The 20,776-nt window shown below is 48.5% G+C and overlaps 1 protein-coding gene across 5 annotated transcripts in view; it reads right to left on the reverse strand.

Moving 5' to 3' along the window:
* The window catches only part of LARP4B (La ribonucleoprotein 4B), a 2,592,412-nt gene that overhangs the window by 1,237,785 nt on the left and 1,333,851 nt on the right, over window positions 1-20,776 (reverse strand). The gene's annotated exons all lie outside the window — the stretch shown is intronic.

Genomic DNA, 20,776 nt, shown 5'->3' on the forward strand with positions numbered 1-20,776 from the left:
AATCCTAATGAGGGAAAGGAGATCATAGTTCCAGTAGCAGTGGGTAATTAAAAAGCCCACTGGTCAATGGAATTCTAACAGGCTTGTCTGGCAGACACATTAAGACCACCGACTAACATTCTAGAAGAAATATGAAACTCAAGGTGCTCTTCACATCCAGAAACCGGTCTATTCTTTGGTAGGGCAAGAAGGAGCCAGAGGAACCGACACTTGGCTGATATGGAAAAATAATATACAACAAATTAATGGTTTTGTACAAAGACCAAAATATTGCTCAACAGGTGTAGAACTGCAGCAAAGTTGGTATCTTTAATTAATCCAATTTTAGATGGAGAAATAGCATAAAATGGGAGAACTGCTCCTAAACAAATGCAATTATATAGGTAGTCATAACTCAAAAAAAAGATTGCCAATAAAGATTGTGACAGCATTAATGAACTGTTAATAATGTGGCTTAACACGTCTGAAGCTGGTTATAAGGGGGTTAGTGGTTTTATTGTTACGCTTGTGGTCCCTTTAATATTGCATTACTACTTTGTTTTACACCTTAGATATATTATACCTTTACATTACACTTTTTAAACAAGTAGTTTAGTTATCATTCTAACTTGGGGCATTATAATTTGGAAGTATTTATTTTTATTACCTTGACAGTTACAGAAGTATTTTTTTTCAAAAAAAGTTTCCAGGGAAGATTTCCTAACGGTTTAAAAATCCTTTTTGCTTGTGTGATGTTTTCCTTACTCAGATGGTGTATTGTGAAGGGTCCTTTCCTCCGTAATGTGGGTCCTTTCCTAAATCAGAGGCAATTTGGAGCATTGGCCTTAAGCTCTGATGTATGCAATATGTATGGATACAGTTGCTGAGTCGCCTGTATTTTTGGGATGAAACAGCATACAACATACGAATAGTTCTGATCTTAATACACTAACAGTTTATGTTTTCGCTCAAACCCTACTGGTCCACAACAGGTGGACAAGCAATCCTTGGTTGGAGCTTGTGTAAACTCAGTTCAGCTAAAGGTGAACAGAGCATCGATTTAAGATCATGTGGTGTTGTTTTGGATATCATGGGGGGATTATAGAGGTTGTTATAGTAAACACTTATAATTGACATGCTTTCCAAAACCACTCACACTGGGTGAGTCACTGTACAATGTATGGCCATATAGAACTATAGAGGATTAGGGGGGACAGGGATGTCAATCCTAATACACTGTTTTTAATGGGTGGGGCTGCTTGTGCTCATGCTGGGGTCTGAAGCAGCTTCCTACTCTGTACAGTGTGGTAGTGATAGCACACAACTCTCTGGTTGCTTGGTTAACCATGATCCTGGACTGTATGAATTACTTTTGGATATCTGTTTAGGTTTGGAGAGCATTAGGGTTAGGTAGTTTGGTTCAATAGAGAAAGTAAGGACTAGAAAGGTATGCCTTAAACCATATATTGTTTTGTGCTATAGATTGAACGTGTTCATTTACATGCTTGTATGCAGAACTGTGATTATAATTTAAGATACTTAGCATTATGATTATATTTATAGAAAAAGTATATCATTCTTTAGATTTGTATCGTCCTTTACTAATGGAACTCCAACAATATGTGGAGAGACGGATACAAGTTTAAAAACGACCTTTGAATTTTCTTGTTCTATTTTTAATGGTACTGGTGCTGCAGCTATGCAAATTACTTTGCCGAAGTCTCCCAAATAGTCACCGTTCTTCAACAGGTCCTGCTCCAACAGTTATAAACGGAGGAGGCAAAATCATTTAAAGTGAAATCTTGGAATGTCAATGGACTCAACAATCCTATCAAGAGTAAAAAGGTGCTCACTTATATAGGCAAATTGGGAATGTATGTGGCCTTAATACAGGATGCTCACTTATGTGAGTGAATCGGGTAAGCTTTGCAGGGGTTGGAATGAACAAGTGTTTTCATCAGTACATATCTCAGTCCAGGGACCGGGGGGGTTGCTATTTTCCTACACAAAGATATACCTACTGAAATGCTCTCAGGGGAAGAGTGGTGTCAACAAGTCTTAGGGTGCAGGAGTCAGAGCTGGCAGTGTGCAACATTACACCCCATCTGTCAGTGGAAGTCGTTTTCTTTATACCTGCAGCCGGATAGCAATGGAATATAATAATTGAGGGGGATTTTAATGAGGTGATGAATCCGATGTTAGAAGTGGAGAAAGTCCAGCGCATGAGGTATGGCCAGGGTCGTAGAGCGCTTGAAGACTTTGTTAATGTATTGCATTTTATCTGATACATTGATATTGGAGAACCCCACGGCGAGAGACTATACATTCTACCCGGGGATCATTAGGTTTATTCACAGATCGATCTAATTTTGACCTCGAGGTTTCCAAGTCAAGCTTGCCTAAGTAATGAGAATGGTGTTATCCATATCTCGAATCATGCACCAGTCTCCATCTTAGTTGCCATAAACCTTACCTTAGGGAAGTCAACCACTTGCAAATTGAATACTTCACTGCTGGAAATTAATGAAATTTAAGAGAAAGTAAGCAAGGGGGTGGAGCTGTTCATGGAGACAAACTGTAATGGAGTTGCAGATAAAAGAATGATTTGTGAAGCCTTTAAATGCAATATGCACAGCCAACTGATTGGTTTGTCTAGAAAGGCCAAAAGAAAGTTGGAAAAAAGTCAGTGAAGTTGGAAATTAAACTTTTGGAAAGAGACTATGCAATTAAATTGGAAACAGGTGGCTAAAAATTATTACCTAAATAAAATGTTTCCAGAAAAGGCAGCCATTGCTCCATTTAAAACAAAGTGTGCCTTTTAAGAGGATGGTTAGAAGTACAGTTGTTTAATAGCTTACTGAAAAATAATTCTGGTGAGAAAGCCATTAACACAATCAGAAGGGTGACACTAGCTTCTTGAACAAAGTACACAATTCTGAGTTGTAGTTCATTTTGCCAAAGAAGTTGTTGGATAGGGATGGTTTGAGCAATTTCTTTAAAGGATTAAATGTACCTATGCTAACGAAAGAAGACAAAGAAGAATCGAGTAAAGAGCTGACGGAAGAAGAACGGATTAAAGCAACTAATTGCTTGAATATGGGGAAATCCCCATGCCCCAATGGGTTCCGACGGATTTCTGCAAAATGATGCTGAATGTGATGTACCAAGCTTTAATGATATGTTGGAAATGTCAGTCAAAAACAATGAATAGCCAACTACTTTCAGACATGGCAACATATATCTGATTCCAAAGAAAGAACTATGCCGCAGGGTTTCAGGCCCATCTGTTTAATGAATACTGACTAAGAATTTGGCTAAACTACTAGCCAGATGTTTGGAAGAACAAGTTACTTTCTTACCTGGTAACGTTCTTTCGATGGGATGGTCCGACGACGTATTCCATATCTATGACATGTAATCACCACAGCTGTGCTGCTTCGGAAACTTTTTTCGGCGTCTGCGTCCTGCGTCGATGACGTCGATGCGCCGTCGTAGAGGGCCTCCTCCGACGTCATCCGATGTGATAAGTAGGACGCACGACGCCCGTAGCCTCAGTTGTAGTTTTTTCCCCCAGAACGTGAGACATGTCAACTGCCAGTCAGACACAAAGCCTTGCGGAACGTAAGCTGCAATCGCAAAGAAATTCTGCAGCGGGGAAGGCAGGACGGGAGCGATATGGAATACGTCGTCGGACCATCCCATTGAAAGAACGTTACCAGGTAAGAAAGTAACTTGTTCTTCGAGGGGATTGGGTCCTCCGACGTATTCCATATCTATGACAGACTCCCAAAGCAGTACCAGAGCAAGGAGGAGGGAAAGAATTTAGAATCAAAATTTAGAATAGCCAATCAAATAGCAGAGCAAAGGACCGCCTTGCCAAAGGCCAGATCCTGTGCTCGGATGGAATCAAGGGAATAGTGACGTACAAATGTATGTACTGAAGCCCAGGTGGCTGCATCACAGATGTTGCGAATAGGAACACCCCTCTGCAGGGGAGTAGATGCAGCCATACCCCTGGTAGAATGGGCCCGCAAGCCAGCCGGTGGGTCCTTACCCGCCAAGCGGTAGCACTCCGAGATGGCCAAAATAATCCAGCGAGACAAAGTCTGTTTCGTCACAGCTTGCCCTAAACGCTTTCCAGCGTAGCCAATAAAGAGTTGATCGTCCACTCTGACCCGGGACATGCGTGAAACATAAAAGCTTAAAGCTCTCCTAGGATCAAGCCTATGGAGCCTCTCCTCTTCCTTACCAGGATGCGGAGGAGGATAGAATGCCGGAAGAACAACCTTCTGGGCCAAATGAAATTCCGTCACTACCTTCGGAAGAAAAGCAGGACGAACTCTAAGGACAACCCTGTCCTTGTGAAATACAGTGAAGGGTGGCTTAACTGAAAGTGCCTGTAACTCACTCACTCTGCGAGCGGAAGTAACCGCAACTAAAAACACAGTTTTCAGAGTGAACAGCCTCAAAGGGCAAGAATGTAAAGGCTCAAACGGAGCACCCATAAGAAACTTAAGAACAAGGTTGAAATCCCAACCGGGCACCAGGAAAGGTGACAGAGGGAACACATTAGTGAGCCCTTTCAGAAACTGTGAAATTAAAGGGATTTTAAAGTAAGAACACTCTTCAGACGAGCGCTTAAAGATGGACAGCGCCGCCAGGTAACCTTTAACGGTACCCACTTGTAAGCCCCTGTGGGCCAAAGAAAGTAAAAAGGACAGAACCATGGGGATGACACATGCAAAAGGATCCACATTCTGAACTCGGAACCAGTCGCAGAATTTACACCAACGGCAACGGTACAGAGACTTTGTTGCTGGCCTTCGGGCCGAAAGCAACACCTCCATCACGTCTTCAGGGAGGTCCCAATCCTTATACCTCAACCTTTCAGAAGCCAAGCGTGAAGGTTGAAGGATCTGACCTCTGGATGGAGAACCTGACCCCCCTCCTGTGAGAGCAGATCGTCTCGGTAGGGAAGACGACGCAGAGGGCAGATGGACAAGTCGAGAAGGTCCGGGTACCACGTCCTCCGAGCCCACGCCGGAGCAATGAGGATCATCCGGGAACTGAACTTCCGTAACCTCCGCAGCACTTGCGGGATGACGGGGACTGGAGGAAACGCGTACAGCAGCGGGAACGACCACTCCACCACGAACGCGTCTCCTAAGGCTCCTTTTGGAGGAAATTCCCGCGAGCAAAAGCTTTCGCACTTCCGGTTGACACTGGAGGCGAAGAGATCCACTTGAGGGGTCCCCCAAAGGGCGAAGATCTCCAGGAGAATCTCCTGAGCCAACTCCCACTCGTGAGAGATCGTGCTCTGCCTGCACAGAGCGTCCGCCGTCACGTTTTCGTCTCCGGCCAGATGAACTACCGAGATCGAAACCTCCTGCTGGATGGCCCAGAACTCGAGCTGCATCGCCTCCCTGCACAGAGGAAGTGACCCTGCCCCCCCCTTTTTGTTCAGGTAGTGCATGGCCACTGTGTTGTCCGTCAGGATCAGGACACTCTTTCCTCGCACAGTCGGCAGAAAAGCCTTCAGGGCTAGCCTGACGGCCCTCAGCTCCAACAGATTGATATGGAGTCTGGACTCCGACGGAGACCAACGACCGCTGACTGTCAGCCCGTTGGCATGAGCTCCCCAACCCGTGAGGGATGCATCCGTTACGATCGTCACCTCCGGCCAGGGAAGCCAAAAAGGAGCCCCCGTTCATCAAGTTGCCTTCGACGGCCCACCACAGAAGGTCCCGGGCGACCGAGGGCGGCACCTGAACCGGGTCCGACATCCTGCCGGAGGACTGCGTCTTGAGCGCCCACTGCAAAGATCTCATCCGCAGGCGAGCCTCTGGCACCAGAAGAATGCAGGATGCCATGAGGCCGAGCAGCCTCAAGAACACGAACGCTGCGAGCGTCTGGGCATGCTGAAACTTGTGCACCATCTGCTGAATGTGAAGAGCCCTCACCTGGGGAGGAAAACACTGCCCCAGGGAAGTGTCGAGCACTGCTCCGATGTACTGGAGCCGCTGTGTTGGCGTCAAATGGGACTTCTTTAAATTGAGGGAGAAGCCCAGCCTGTGAAGGGAGTGGCAGGTGACGGACAGATGATCCAGGACTTGCTCGAGAGAGCTCCCCCTGATCAACCAATCGTCCAGGTAGGGGTAGACGTGAATCCCCCCTGAGATGCGCCGCCACCACCACCATAAGCTTGGTGAAAACCCTCTGGGCGGAGGTCAATCCGAACGGCAGGACCCGAAACTGAAAGTGCGAGTCGCCAACCGCGAACCTCAGGTACTTCATGTGCTTGGGATGGATCAGCACATGGAAGTAAGCATCCTTGAGGTCGAGTGACACCAACCAGTCCTGAAGCTGAAGGGCCTGGAGGACTTGAGAGAGAGTAACCATCTTGAACTTGTCCTTCCTGAGGAGTTTGTTCAAACCGCGCAAGTCCATGATGGGTCTCAATCCCCCGTCTTTCTTCGAAATCAAAAAATAAGGGGAATACCATCCCTTGTTCCTCTCCGCTACAGGCACCAGTTCTATGGCGCCTTTCTCCAGCAGGGCTTGAATTTCCTGCGCAAGGAGCGGATCCGGACTCTGCAAAGAGAGGTTCCCCGGTGGATTGTCGCGAGGCCTGTGCCGAAAGGGAAGACAGTAGCCGTGGGTTATGATCTCCAGAACCCACACATCTGAAGTAATGGCTTGCCACTCTACAAGATGCTGCGCCAGCCTTCCCCCAACCCGCGAACCATGGGACATGGCCTCATGACTGAGTGGGAGCGGCCGCGGCGTTACCTGAGGGCAAAGAGGCAACTGCCCGAGCGGCCTTGGCACCACGGGTACCCTGTCGTCCACCTCTGGTACCCCTGCGTTGGCCTCTTTGACTGCCAGCTCCTCTCGCTTTACTGAAGGACGAGTAATAGCGAAAGGAACCACCCCTCCACTGCTGTCCCCTAGGACGAAAAGGCGGAGGTTGGCGAACTGCAGCGCCCAACGACTTCGCTGCAGCTTTCGAGGTCTGCAACCTCTCAAGGATCTCGTCAGCCTTGCTGCCAAAAAGGTGTTCACCGTCAAAGGGCATGTTGAGGAGCCGAGACTGCACATCAGGAGCAAACCCCGACTTCCGCAACCACGCAAACCTGCGTATCACGGTGCTCGCCGCCATGGACCTACTGACGCATTCAGCTAAGTCCAAACCCGACTGAACGGACTCACACATGGCATCCTTACCATCCTGGACCATAGCAAGGAAACCATCCCGTTCGTCCCCTTCGGGAATATGTTCAGCCGCTAACGCAACACAGTTCCACAGAGTGTGTGTGAAACGAGACAAGGCACAAATGGAGTTGGCCGCCTGAAGCGCCATACCACCAGAAGAAAACACTTTCTTCGCCCAGCCATCAAAACGTTTGTCGTCCCTATCAGGAGGGATGGTAGGGTACGACGCCTGCTTTGCCGGGGCCGTGGCCGCCTGCACCACCAAACTCTCCGGAGTGGGGTGCCTGGTCAAGTAGCAGGGGTCGCTACTGGCTGGACGGTATTTTCGCGACAAGGATCTGCCCACCGCCGGGAGAGACTCCGGAGCAGTCCAAGCCGCCGCCGCCACCCTTCTCTGTAAAGCCATATGGAACGGCAGTACCGGATCAGTTGGGGGACCAACATCAAGGATGTCCGTCAGATCATCCTGCACAAACTCCCCTGGGGGAGCCGACCATCCCAAGTACTCAGAAACCCTAGCCATAAGGCGCCGGTACGAGGAATCGGCATGAGAGCCAGGCTCAGGCCTACAAAACTCCACCTCCGGAGAGGTGTCCAGTCCACTGGCATCATGCAGTGACTGTCTCAAATCGTCAAACTGACTATGGCCCGAGACAATTTCATCTGGAACCTGACTAGGAACCAGGCCATCAGAATCCTCATCCGCCTCTGAAATATAGTCCAGGTGGCGAAAAGAAGGCACTCGAGAGTGCTTGTTCTTAACCACAGCCTTCCTAGGGGGTTCTCCCGTGCCACGGGGTACCTCTGACACGAAAGGCGTCGAGCGAATCAGCGCCGGCGTCGAGAGAACCGGCATCGGCGCCGAGAGGATCGGCGTCGAGGAAATTGGCGTCGACGTCAGATGCAGCGCCTCCAGCAGCGGCGGCGTCGACACAGCCCTCGAGGCCGGAGCGTGTCCCTCGACGACTTGAGAGTCGACGGCTTCGACGACGTCCTCGGAGCCTCGAGAAAGCCTGTCGACGCCTCAGACGTCGATGTCTTCCTCGAAGACCTCACAGGTGCACACGGTCTCGAACGCGTCGAGGACCGGGACCTGGAACGGGTACGTCGAGAACGAGTCCCCTTGTCCGAACGGGACCTCTCCCGTGACTCGTGCCGACCACTCTTGCGAGCGGTGTCTCTCGACCTCTCACGACCGACCCCACTCGGGGGCACGGACGGCTTAGTACCCTGCGACTCAAGAATCGCCAGCATTTGCTTCCCGAAGGAAGCCCATTCCTCCGGCGTCGCACGGCAGGTGGGGTAAGCGACGTGCCGGGCAGAGTCCTCCGAAGAGGACCTGGAAGACGACCGGTGTCGGCGCTTCCGAGAATGCCTCGAAGAGGCTGAGGAGTGGCGAGACCGACTCCTAGAAGGAGACCCACGAGACTTCCGACGATGACGCAGAGAGTCACCCCTCGAATCATCCGTCGAAAGCCCCGCAGACTTCGACTTCCTGGGCTTGGACACCCGACCTACCGACAACTTCTTCTTACGTTTGCGTAAGGCTTTGGACGTGAGCAACTGGCAGTCGATACAGTCATCCGTGTCGTGGGCTTCCCCGAGGCACCAGAGGCAGGCGTCGTGCGATTCCGTCACCGACATCTTGGACCCACACTCCCCGCACTTCTTGAAACCCGGACGCGGGGTCGAAGACGAAGTAGAAGACATCTTCACACAAAGGATATTCACAAAACGAACAGGTTCGAAGAACCGAGAAGAACAGAACTTCAAAGAGTTGAGGCGTGAACCGAGAATCACGAAGCAACACGTTCGCGGAAAAAACGGAACTGAGGCTACGGGCGTCGTGCGTCCTACTTATCACATCGGATGACGTCGGAGGAGGTCCTCGACGACGGCGCATCGACGTCATCGACGCAGGATGCAGACGCCGACGCCGAAAAAAGTTTCCGAAGCAGCACAGCTGTGGTGATTACGTGTCAGATATGGAATACGTCGGAGGACCCAATCCCCTCGAAAGAGTCTTACTGAGAATGATAAAATGACAATCAAGCAGGGCTTATGAAAGGGAGAAACACTGCAACAAATATGAGAAGGCCAATACTAATCATTATCGAAAGGAAGGAAGTTGAAGACAGCTGTCTCTGTGCGGTCATTGGATGCTGGAAAAAAACCTTTGGCCGGAAAGATTGGCGTTTTCGTTTCAGACTAATGTTAGAATTAGTTTAAGTGGGTCCAGTTGCTGTACAACAACCTCGCAGCTTCCGTCACAACAAATGGTGTCAATGTCTAGAACATTTATCCCGGAACGAGGTACAAGACAAGGAAGTCCACTTTTGCCATTGCTATTTCTGATTGCTCTTGAGCCTTTGGCAGAATGTATCAGAAGAGATAGAAGTATCCTACTTTGGTGGAACTGGACAAAATCTCTGGAGAAGGTGGACAGCTTTGGACTGGTCTCTGGGTATAGGATTTGATTAAAAAAAAAGTGACGCTGATTAAAGAATACTGCCACAGAGAGGATGTACAACAATTTGGGTTCTAATTGTATCCACGTAAGCTATAGTATCTGGGTGTTTGGCTCAAGCAAAATCTGAAGGAAATGGTAAATCTGAATATGGCCTTGGAATTATCTAGACATAAGGATAATTTAAGGAGGTAGACATTTTGAAGCTGTGTCTATGGGGTAAGGTGAACGCAATTAAGAGGAAGTCCTCCCCTAAAATTGCATATGTACTTTCAATGAAACCTCTCTTCTGCAAAAGAAATGTGATTCAGGTAATTAAATGAAGCGATTCAAAATATTTTGTGGGAGGGAAAGTCTCCTAGAATGGCAATCTGGAAGTTGCAACAAGCAGTCAATAATGGCATGTTAGTATACACAATTTTTAACACCATCATTAGCCATTTTAAGTAATTCACAAGCTGCCGTTTTTGAGTGATTCACTGGATGAGTGGGTAGGGAATAGTTTCTTACCTGTAACTCCATTTCTCCAGCATTGGTATCTTTCATGGATTCACATGCTTTGAATATTCCCCGTCGTCAGGCTGGGAATCCCCGGTACATTTTATAGACCCTTTCCCGTAGGAAAACTTTTTCGACGCTTATGCGTCCTATCCACCTCGTTTTGTATCATGCGTGCCCGTACCGTCAGGACGTCATGATATAAATACAGGCCCCGCCCCCGCGCTCCCTCAGATTTCGGCCCCCAAAGTAGTGGGGGAACCGGTTTGCATGTTCAGGGGAGGCAGGTGGGCGCATGTGAATCCATGAAAGATACCAATGCTGGAGAAATGGAGTTACAGGTAAGAAACTATTCCCTTCTCCAGCATTGGATCTTTCATGGATTCACATGCTTTGAATAGATTACATAGCAGTACCACCCCCAAGAGGAGGCGTGCATGCAAGCCCATATACTTTCTTCGCAAAGGCCGTTCCCTATGATCATGTATACATCAGTAATCGTTAACATAGGAAAACGAACCACATACAGTCATAAATTCCACAGGATGCAACCCCTCAGCCGGGGCTTACCTTATTGGAATAGGTGTCGAAGCAAGCCTGTCCCATCCGGGTGTCTTCGGCATGTTGCTGCGACAGGCAGTAATGGCGGGTAAAGGTGTGTGTAGCCGCCCAGGTAGCCGCCATGCAGATGTCCCCTAGAGGGACTCCGGCCCACAGTGCCGTCGACGATGCCGCTGCTCTAGTTGAATGAGCTATTGGCCGTCGTAGAAGAGGCTTCCCTGCCCTGGAATGGCAGTACGAAATGGTAGATGACACCCATCTTGATAGTCCTTGCTTTGAAATGGCTTTTCCTCTAGCCCCCACACCATAGGCCACAAACAGCTGTCTCGTTTCTCTCAACGGTTGCGTACGATGAAGATAAAACTTGAGAGCCCTTTTTACATCCAATGTGTGTAGCATGCGCTCCGCTCCCGAGCATGGCTCCGGAAAAAACGTAGGCAACACAATAGAGGAGTGTTTATGGAACACCGAAGGAGCTTTTGGTATGAACTGTGGGTTAGTGGCTAGGACTACCTTGGTCTTGAAAAATCGTAAGTATGGTGGGTCTACCATTAGAGCCCGAACTTCTGAAATACGTCGGGCTGAAGTGATGGCCACCAGGAAGGCCAATTTCCACGACAGAAACTTTAGAGACGATGATGACATTGGCTCAAAAGGAGGCTTCATAAGAGACGTTAAGACCAGATTGAGGCTCCACCCCGGCGGAAATTTCTTCTCTGGAGGGAAACTCCGAAAGAGGCCTTTAAGGAAATGCTTAATCAGGCGGTCGCTGAACAATGGTGCCGAGTGCCGTCGACGAGTAAACCTGGAAATGGCTGCTAGGTGTACTTTTATTGACGACACCGACAGGCCCTTTTGAGCTAAGAACAGCAAGTATGGAAGGAGCTGTTCCGGCTTAATCGATTGCGGGGCCAAACCTGGTTGATCCTCACACCATTGACAGAAACCTTTCCATTTGTACGCGTATGAGGCGTTTGTGGAAGGTGCTCTTGCCGCTTGCAGGATACGCCGACAGTCCTCCGGAATCGTTAGCCGACCAAATTCGGCGAAGTCAGGAGCCAGGCCGTCAACTTGAGGCTGTCCGGGTCGTGATGCCAAACGACACCCTCCTGTCGAGACAGAAGGTCGGGGGTCTTCTGGAATCTCATCGGTTCCGCCGCCGCTAAGTGTAGCAGGTCTGAAAACCACACCTGTCTGGCCCAGTATGGGGCCACCAGAATTACCCGACATGGGTACCTGAGGATCCATTGCAACGTCCTCCGGACAAGGGGAAATGGAGGGAATGCGTACAGGAATTTGTTCGTCCATGGGAATGAGAACGCATCCCCCAGTGAGCCCTGCTGAGGCCATCTGCTTGCGTACTGATGGCATTTTTTGTTGTTCTTCGTTGCAAACAGGTCTATGGAAGGGTGTCCCCATTTCTTGAATACTTGTTGTAGTTGTTGGTCGTTCAGCACCCATTCGTGAACTTCGTTCATTTCTCTGCTGAGGGCATCGGCTTCCACGTTTCTCACGCCTGGTAGGTGGAACGCTAAGATTTTCATGTTGTGTTGCAGGGCCCAATGCCAGATTTTCTGTGCCTCCGTCGATAGGGACCTGGAACGTGTCCCTCCTTGTTTCCTCAAGTAGAACATCGTAGTGGTGTTGTCCGTCATGACACGCACCACCGAGTCCCTCAGTTGAGGAAGAAAAGATTTCAGAGCCCATCGCACTGCTCTTAGTTCTAGCAGGTTGATATGCAGGGAGGACTCCTGCAAAGACCACTGGCCTTGTACCTGTAACGTATCCAGATGAGCTCCCCATCCGTTCAGCGATGCATCCGTCACCACCGTCTTTTGGAACTCTGGTTCCAGTAGGGGCATCCCTTTCGTTAGATGAGTAGACACTCTCCACCAGCCGAGTGCTTGAACTAGTAGCTCGTCGACGACCAGTCTGTCGGACCAGCGACCTCGGCTCTGCGCCCAACGGTCCGCTAGAAATTCCTGGCAAGGTCTCAAACAGACGGCAGTTGTTTATCAACGGAATGCAGGACGACATGGTCCCTAGCAGGGACATGTACTTGCGCACTGAGACCTTGGTACCGCATCTCCATTCCGACGCCTTGTTTTGAAGTTTCTGAATTCTTTCGCTGGATGGTCTCACCAGGCTTGTGTGTGTATGAAACTCCGCTCCTAGAAAGACCAAGGTCCTCGAAGGCTCTACGGAGGACTTGTTGAAGTTTATTGCGAAGCCCAGTTCCTGTAAGATGGACATTGTGGCTCGTAGACTGTCTCGTGTTTGTTCCTTGGATGAACCTCTGACCAGCCAGTCGTCTAGATATGGATAGACATGATGACCATCCTTCCTTAAATGGGCCGCTATAGGGGCCAAGCACTTGGTGAACGTCCTGGGGGAGGACTTGAGCCCGAACGGGAGGACCTTGAACTGAAAATGCTTTCTCCCGACGACGAATCTTAAATATCTCCTGTGTCGTGGGCGTATTGGGATGTGAAAATAAGCATCTTGAAGGTCTAGTGATGATAGATAATCCATGGGTTGCACCGACCTGATAACCTCTTGGAGCTTTAGCATTTTGAATTTTAGGCTCTTTAGCCACTTGTTGAGTACCCTCAGGTCGAGAATGGGCCTCCATTTGCCGTTTGGCTTTTTGACAACAAAGAACCTGGAATAAACTCCTTGTCCTTCCTGTGCCACAGGAACTCTCTCTACCGCCCCTTTTCGCAACATAAGCGCCGCCTCTTGTCGTAGGATCCGGGGGTGGGGCTGTGTCGAGAATAAAGGAGGAAGACGCGGAGGCTTGTCTTTGAATTGCAGCGCATGACCCATGCGAATCGTGTCTAGGACCCATCGATCTGTGGTGATGCATTTCCATCGGTCGAAGTGATGAGACTCGACCCCCCAGGACGTTCCGAAGGCCGTCATTGGTTGCTGGTTTGCTTGTTCTTCGTTGACGACGGACCTGAGTCTCGCCGCCTGGAGGCTTGATAGTCCCTGCTTCTACGTGCCGACTGGGACGCTCGTCTGAACCCTTGTGAAGAGTACGAGGGCCTGTTAAATCCACGGTCCCTCGAGGCTCCAAAGCGGGAGTTTCCAGAAGCACCCCTGAAGGGGCGAAAAGAGCGAAAATTTTTACCCGTTTGAAGGGCGCCGAGGGACCTAGCAGTATCCGTGTCTTCTTTCATCCCTTTCAGCGCTTCATCAACCTTTTCGCCAAACAGGTGTTCCCCTTCGCATGGCATGTCCAGGACTTTGTACTGTACTTCAGGACGGAAAGTAGTACATTTGAGCCACGCTTGTCGACGAAGCACTACTCCATGGTTGATTTGTTTGAAACCAGACTCTGCTAGGTCAACTGCGATATTAATAGCGTGGTTCGAGGCCTCTTCGCCATCCCTCACCAGTAACATAGCTGCTTTCCGGTGTTCGTCTGGCAGGTGTTCTAGGATAGGGGCTAGTTTGTGCCACATTTCCCTATCATATCGTGACACGATCGCTAAGGAATTGGCTGCTCTTACTGTCGTCGCTCCGACCGAGAGCACCTTCTTTCCAAAGGCGTCCTGCCTCCTAGCCTCGCTTTCCGGTGGCGTTGAACATTTTTGCTGGACCCTGGCCTTCCTAGCCGCTGCCGCCGACACCACCGAGTCAGACAGAGGCTGTGATGTTAGACATTTTGGAGTGGACTCCGGAGCTTTAAACTTTTTCTCGATCCGTCCCTTTATGGCTGGCTCCGAGAATGGATGGCGCATCGTCTTGAGACCTTCTTGCCACACGTGGTCAAGGATTGGGATGGCAAATACCGATTTTCTCCTTTGACCCATATGGTCAAAAAGGAAACAGTCTTTCTTCTGCTCCTCAGGAATCAAGCCGAATTCGGAACAAGCTTTCCCCATCATTGCATGGAAGGCTCCCACATCATCAGGGGGAGATGGCTGTGTCTGGCTCCTCGTAGACTCCAACTCTACATCCGAATTCCATGTTGGGTCCCTCGACGGTGACAGGGAGATGTCTGACCCCGAGTCATCCAGTATAGAGTCGGACTCCGACAACTCACCCTCCTCCTGAGCTCGAGGACGATCTTTCACCGCCTGGGGAGCCGATGGGTGTTTCGTCGTCGAGCGAGCCGTACAAGTTTGCTCGTCGACGGAAGGTACAGACAAAAGTGACGATGACGTCCCAGGTTGAGGGAACTGCGTATCCAGCCGCTGCAGGAGCTTCTGAAGAGTATTAAGCACATCCAGAGACAAAACCGTCTGGGGGGTCAGTAACGTGGATGATATAGGTACCATACCCCCGCTCGCACTCGTCGCCGTCAACGTGGAAGGCCGTAAGCCTAAATCCGATGGCTGCAGAACCATGTCACCTTCTCCTTCCGCCGAGCAGGCCGTGTCTGGCTGCAGTAAGACCTCAGGGGGAATCGGGTCATAGACCTCAGGCAGCCAAGCCATAGACTGAGTCTCCGTCGACGAAGGAATCCCAACCGCTGCTGCTTGAACGGTAATAGGCATCGTCAATGACACCGAGGTCGACGAGCAAGTCGTCGTCGTCGAGCCCTTAGACTTCGTCGTCGATTTCGATGCCGACTTCCCGGCTGAAGCTTCTCGACTCATGGAAGACCTGGGACGGTCCCTTGAGGAGGATTTTGACAGCGCTAGCCTCTCCGTCTTAGATGATGAGGAGGAGGAGGGCTTTTTATGTGATGAGGAAGATCCAGCATGTTTCCCCTTATGCTTGTCCTCAGCGCGAATTTCTGCTGGCCGTACCTTCTTCGATGGAGGCTCCGACTTGCTCCTGGAGGCCGTGGAGCCAACTTCCGGGTAGGCACCCGCTCCGTCATTAAGCCAGTCGACCAGCCTTCTTTTACGGTCCTTAAGGGTTTTTTGGGAGAAACCCTGGCATATCTCACACGTATCCGCCGTGTGGTGCGGGTGGAGACAGTAGATACAGTCCATGTGGCCGTCTCCTTCATAAACCTTTTTGAGGCCACAGGTTGCACACGGGCGAAATAACGCTTTTCCAGACATAATTCTCCAGAATTTGAACTTTGCCGAAGCGAAACAGAAAAAACAACCTAGTTTTCACTAGTAGTAAACACGAGGATCCCACTACTTTGAAAGACGGTTGAAATCTGAGAGAGCGCGGGGGCGGGGCCTGTATTTATATCATGACGTCCTGACGGTACGGGCACGCATGATACAAAACGAGGTGGATAGGACGCATAAGCGTCGAAAAAGTTTTCCTACGGGAAAGGGTCTATATAATGTACCGGGGATTCCCAGCCTGACGACGGGGAATATTCAAAGCATGTGAATCCATGAAAGATCCAATGCTGGAGAAATGCAGATTCCAGTAAAATAGTTCCAACGAAACCCAGGACTCCATTTACAATGATGACGAAACCTAGAGGCGTCCATAAATCAACGGAATTTCAAAAGGTGGTTCTGGAGGGCTTTGTGGTGGAAATTTGGTCTAGACCCGCATTTGGTGGGGGGAAAGCATCACTAAGGTTTAATCCTAAAAGATCTAAAATGGTAATCATTGCATTGGCCATGTTGGGATCGAACAGGTGTTGACCAGATAGAAGACTGGTTTGCAGATGGAAAATTGATTCCTTTCTAGACTTGAAAAAACTTGGGGGCATGTATGGCTGTACATTTGGTCAGTATATAGTGATAAAAAATGTTATCACCAGAAAGTGCAGAGTTGGTTATGTCCAACTAGGAGGAGAAGATCTAAGTAGGTTTCTTTTACAGATTATTATTTTAAGGAGGACGTGTTGCCTCATTTGACCTACTCCTTGCCCCAGAATTCTGAGCTTTGGAATACTGTATTGATATCAAAATGGTCAAAGAAACTACAGTGGGTGACTGATCTGAGTTTTGTGAAAATATTGCAGTGTGCTCTCTGAATTTGGGAGATGGGGTCTGTCAGTTTAAAATTCTTAATAGTGTCTTTTGGACCCCATCAAGATTGTTTGAAAGGGGAATGTGCGATTCAGAAATATGCTGGGGTTCTAAGCACAGAAAAGGCCTGTTAAAACACATGCTTTGAGAATGTTCCCAGATTAGCAATTTCTGCCAAATAGTAACAGAAGCCATTAATAACGTGTTACCCACAGACCTAGATTTCACGCTTGAAATACTAATACGCACAGTTAGACTATAATTTACACACAATTACTTTGTTTAGGGAGGCTATGGTGGCAATAAAATGGATACTACATAATTGGAAAACTTTGATAACGCCTACTAGATTGGAATGGGTTCCGGAATTACAAAGGATGTATTCGATTGAGAGAGTACTATGGAAAACACGCAAGAAATGGGATTTTGTGTCGGATGTTTGGTCCAGTTTCCTTAAGGTGGAGCTGTGTAGATGGGTGTGGGTGCTGGGGGGGGGAACAGAGGACGAGAGGTTTGTGTGCACTGTTCTAACGTATTCTGCTTGTATATTTTTAGATTATGTATTTTCTTTATGAAAATTAAAATATGTTAATCCAAAAAAAAGAAAAAGAAAGTGGCTTAACATAAGGATTGGAGTACAAGCAAGATCAAGAACATACAAGTCTAGTTTTGTACTGAGATCCGATATATCTTCAAGGCCATTTAAGCGCCTCGATACTAAACAGGTTAAAAAAGCATTAATAGTACTAAAAGGTTAGTTATATACAATCCTAGTTCATCATGTGCTCCTTTATAAACACTGCAAGGCTCCACATATTTATATATTTGTATGAGCAGTCAGAGTGCTAATGCTAAAAGGAGGAGTACCGAACTCCCACAGGGACATACAGAAGACTACACAAGGAAAAAAAGGATTTCAGTATCTTCCTAAATTTAAGATGGGCCAGCACTAAGCAAAGCTTGGCCTCTGCCGGTTATCACTCCGAAAGTTAGGTACCACCAGAAGGTCGATTTTAGCCAAGCAGACAAACACTAGGTCTAGATTGGCAGAGTGGCTCTTGTTAAACATTGGGACAATAACTAACAGGGATTTGTGGAATACGTTGGGTGACTTGAAGATAATACACTTGTCCATTGGAAACCAATGCTGGCTTTCTGGGGAGAAGGGTGTGCTGTCAAATCTTGAGGCCCATGCAACATTGAACAGTAATGACAAAGCGTTTGCATTAATTATAAACTATGCAAAGCTTTAGGCAACCCTTCAAATAATACATTTTGAGAATGTTATCAGGCATGGTTCGACCTGTAATGTAATTGTCATTTGTATAGCGCCTTTCACCATTAGTATGGACCCAACCCGCTATCGGTTGAACACCCTCGGGGGACAGAAGTCCAGGTATGGGAAAGGTGTCTGAGATGTAGAATGCATGTGTGCTGTTAGGGTGCAAAAGTAGGACACTGATGCACAGGTAGGCATGGCCATTGCTATACACTTATTAGTCAAGAAAAAGAGAAAACCTAACTTTCCCTATTTCCAAGAAGTGTTTACCTGCCTCAACTAAAACACTAAGGGTTCTGTCAGAATGCCCGATTAAATCAACAGTCCAAGGCCCTGTGTCAAAAACCCTACTTCTGTCCCTTAAATTTAAAACTAAAATACAGATTAAGTAGACCACCTTGGTCCAGAAGAATGACAACTCCTTCTGGACTGGGGACTAAAGTTGACTTCCTGAATTAGGTTTCTTTGTAGGGGGAAATGACTCCCTTCGCATGGACAACATTGTCATCCAAAAGATAAAGTTCCAGCACTACTGTCAGGCACACTGCTCATCATATAACTCTGTGCGTCAGAAAGCCTTTTCCGCTCTGGTTACCAGGAGAATGAATCCCTTCTGCTGGTATCTGGACTCCAGGAGGATTGATATCTTCACACTTTTGGTTTCACAACACATCACCAGAGGGAAAGACTCCCTTCCCATGGCCTCTCTTGAACTTTGCTTTCACAGTTTAACAATTTCATCCTTTCACTTTGAAGGTCCCAGACCCAGGCTTCCCGGTCTTCAGACTTGGGCAGACTTGGTTCACTCTGCTGCTAAGTACTGCCTCGAGGAAGATGATTCGTACTCTTCTCTTGTGGGTGCAGGTCCCAGACCCGTATTTCTCTACTGCTTTGATTTGGCAGAGCTGCTACACTCTCCTGAAAGGTACTGCCACAAAGAAAATTACTTGTAGGGATTTTGTTGTGTGGGTGCGGGTCCCAGACTACGTATTTCTCTTCTTTGCATTTGGGTACTTGGAGCCTTTTTCTCCCAAGTGCTGTCACAAGGAAGATCACTGGCAGTTTTCTCTTGTTCCAGGGTCCTCAAATCTTCCCTGGTGGTGAACGGCTTTACTCAACCACCAGCCAAAGGGAGATTCCCCATTCTTCACAATTGTCTCTTCAGGGTCTGAGAACCTGTTTGCCCCCTCTCTGGGTCTGTGTGTGTAACTTTCACAACTTCTCGTTGGGTCCCAGACCCTTCTTGGCCTCACAACACTTGCAGCATATGGATTAGGCCCAGCGATCCTCCCAGCGTCAGTCTTGTTGCATCCGCTTCTGTGATCTGTGACTACCGGCAAAGTAAGTATGGCTCTGGGACCCCACGGCCCACCTTCTTACAGAGCCTTTACCTCTGCTTGGCCTCAAGGTCAAAGGACCGACTAACGTCCAGTCCTGGAGAGCTGCTTTCTGCAACTCGCCAGTTTCTTCTGCTCTCCGGTCTCCGTCTTTGCTCCTGTGCCTCACAGCTTCCATGCCTGCTCTTGCTCAGGGGCTGGCTTGACAGCCGGCTTTACAACATAGTAAGTCCTTCTTTCTTTTTTATAATAAGGGAATATAGAAGACTAGACTGTGAATTCAAGTTATCAGCACCTGCTCTTCATCACAGTACTTAAGGTCTCCCTTACGTAGTCCCTGTTCATCCTCATCTCAGAAGTCTAGTTTTCTGGCTTATACAAAGACGTATGGGATAGGAAGTTGGGTAAAATGGGATAGGAAGGCATATAGGGTGTATGGAGGCTTGTTCTACCGCATTCTCCCGAGATGCTCTCCTTTGTCCGCAGCGTATGTGTCTCCCCATGAGATCCTCCTGCTGAGTACCATCCCATGGAAGACTATCGGGTAGCAACCTCTCCACCCTGGCCTCATGGGAAGGGGCTCCCCCTATGGGAGAAATTAAAACATCTCAGGATTCGTCACAGTGCATTTTAGCCAATACGAAGGTAGGTAGGGGTGGCCAAGTCCCTGTTTGTGAGCCATGTTGAGTTGGGAATGTGGATGGGTGCTTACAGGTAGTACTGGGGGTGTGCGAGTAGGAAAGGCATTATGTGTGCAGTTAGACTGAATTTTTATTGTGGTAGATTGCTGTATTCTTTTTAGAGCTGTTGTGCAAAGTCTATAAGTGTATGTGGCGGATGGGTGGTGAGAGGAAAGCAGAGGAAAACCGTTGTGTGCAGCTAGACCACAATTTTATCGCAAGGGATAGCTGCATTCTTAAGGTGGGTGTGCTGTGCAGTGTATCCGAGTAATACATGTAGTGGGTGGGTGCCGAGAGGTAGTCTGTAGAGTGCGAGAGCAGAAGAGACATCACAGGGGCATCGTGGTGCTTATTACAGAGAGTGATCAAAAATTAGTTACACATAAAACATATACGGCATGATTATTGTACAATTTGCAGTGGACAGTTTGTAAAAGCACATAGTAGCCAGCGTTTTACTTAAAGAAAGCAGTTTTAAGGTTTCTTCTAAAGGCAGGGAGAGAAGTTTCTGCTCTGAAGGCAGTGGGGAGCGTATTCCAGAGCTTACGTGCTAAGTATGGGAAGCCTATCCCTCCTGCTTTGGCTCTGTTAATGTGTGGTACAGTGAGTTGGTTGGTGTAGCATGATCTGGTGGGACTTGCTGAGCTGGAGCTATGGAAAGTGTCTGAAAGATAGGGCGGAGCTGTGCGATTGATGCATTTATGTGCAGTCGTGAGAATCTTGAATGCAATGCGTTCTCTGACTGGGAGCCAGTGAACAGACTTGCTTGCTTGCGAGATGTGGTCTCTTTTTGGAATGCTTAGGGCTGCTATTAGTGAGTTATTTTGGGTGATTTGGAGTCTGTTTAAGTTTTTTAAGGAAGT

Source organism: Ambystoma mexicanum, chromosome 2q (assembly GCF_040938575.1).
Source record: "Ambystoma mexicanum isolate Mex_15411 chromosome 2q, UKY_AmexF1_1, whole genome shotgun sequence".
Classification (NCBI taxonomy): Eukaryota; Metazoa; Chordata; class Amphibia; order Caudata; family Ambystomatidae; genus Ambystoma; species Ambystoma mexicanum.